This window comes from Galeopterus variegatus, unplaced genomic scaffold, assembly GCF_000696425.1.
Source record: "Galeopterus variegatus unplaced genomic scaffold, G_variegatus-3.0.2 Scaffold17, whole genome shotgun sequence".
Taxonomy (NCBI): Eukaryota; Metazoa; Chordata; class Mammalia; order Dermoptera; family Cynocephalidae; genus Galeopterus; species Galeopterus variegatus.
The window spans coordinates 1,565,408-1,566,818 of NW_007726128.1; the positions used below are offsets into that span (position 1 = coordinate 1,565,408).

The following is a 1,411-nucleotide window of genomic DNA, read 5'->3' on the forward strand; positions in this document are numbered from 1 at the left end:
CCCCCCCCCCCCCCAAATTGCGCCAGAGCTCGGAAGCCTGGTACAGGTTCGGACGGGGCGGGGTGCGGGGCGTGGGGGGAGACACCCTCTAAAGCGCTATTTGAGAAATTTCTTTTTCCTATTCTTTCTAGGAGCTTCCGTTTTAGAAGACAATTTTGGAAACGCACGCTGGCATCCAATGCTTTCTAAATGTCTGTTCCCCTCTAATGTTAAGACCTCTAAGGAAGTAACCACCACTCCATTCAGGAGATTTCATCTGAATTGCCAACGTGGTCAAGTAAAAGCTGGTTCTCCTGAGGGTCGCAAATCTTCCCATATTGGTTGCTAACACAAAGTTAACTATTTACTGTTAATTTAAAACCTGAATATCAATACTTTGAATTTTATACCTTTTTGTTTAATGGGGAAAATTCTAGGAAGGAACCACGTGGAAGTCAAGTAACCGCAAGGTTTTAACAAAGCATTGTGTTACAAAAGAAGTGTGCTTTGCATGGCTATAGAACATCAATCAAGATTTCCAAATGAAAAAGCACAAATCGTAGACTACTATAGGAAGCACACTGAGCAAATGTGCCCTTTGATTTTTGTGATGTTGTCAGTCAAATCCCCAACCCAGGCCCCCAACCCCCTAAAAACGACAGAGACCCTAGACTGTTAACCGATTAAAAAAAAAAAAAAGTTACTCGAAAAGTTAGAATCAAATATACAGTAAGCTAGTTCTTTATTCTAAATGGAGAGGTTTGAATCTTTTACCTGTTGCATTATTAATAGAAACTTTTCTAACAGCCAAAATATAAATTTGGTACATTCTACTGTAGCTTTAACACTGTAGAAACATTTTAAAAGTTCATCATTCCATTTACAGTATCATAAATCAAAGTTACATTTAAAACCACACTTAAAACACTTTAGGAAAGTTTTACTTGCAGAAAAAGAAACTAATAGGTAAAGTGTTCTTTTCAACTTACTCTTTTGCTTAAAAGAAGTAGGCACGCCAAGTGACTGAACTCCTTGGAGGATGAAGCAGAACGAAAAGGCTAGTTCAGGCGCTCAGACCTGTCTATTTAAAGTTTAAAACTCCGCTGCTGTTTGGTACTTTCCTCACGCCTTGCCCCTAATGAAAGAAAAGTGCTGATACCTCGTAAAAGCGTTTTTCTAACTTGGAGCACAGAGCTTTTAAAAGTTTCAAGCCACTGACTCAACTAGGAGGAGGGGCTAGAAGACAGGGGAGGGGAAAAGGAAAGGCGGGGGAGGAGGTGGCGAGGAGGCTGGGGAAGGGGGAGGGGGAGGGGAGAGGCGACGAGGAGTAGCGAGGTCACAATAAAGTTGCTCAAATTTGCTGACAAGAAAAAATAAAATAGCGTGAGAGACGTGAGTGCCACTTCTTGGAGTTCCTCCTTACAGATAAAAA

At 41.3% G+C, this 1,411-nt stretch overlaps 1 protein-coding gene across 2 annotated transcripts in view; it reads right to left on the reverse strand.

Annotated features, from left to right (window-relative positions):
• GJA1 (gap junction protein, alpha 1, 43kDa) overlaps window positions 1-1,209 on the reverse strand; it is a 13,749-nt gene extending 12,540 nt beyond the window's left edge. Inside the window, exon 1 of one of the 2 annotated variants that reach the window (XM_008566951.1) lies at window positions 1,139-1,209. The gene's annotated coding sequence lies outside the window, so the exon portion shown is untranslated. Of the gene's footprint in view, window positions 1-968 lie in introns of both variants that reach the window. The other variant, XM_008566944.1, reaches the window with a different exon arrangement.
• Window positions 1,210-1,411: the final 202 nt, after the last annotated feature.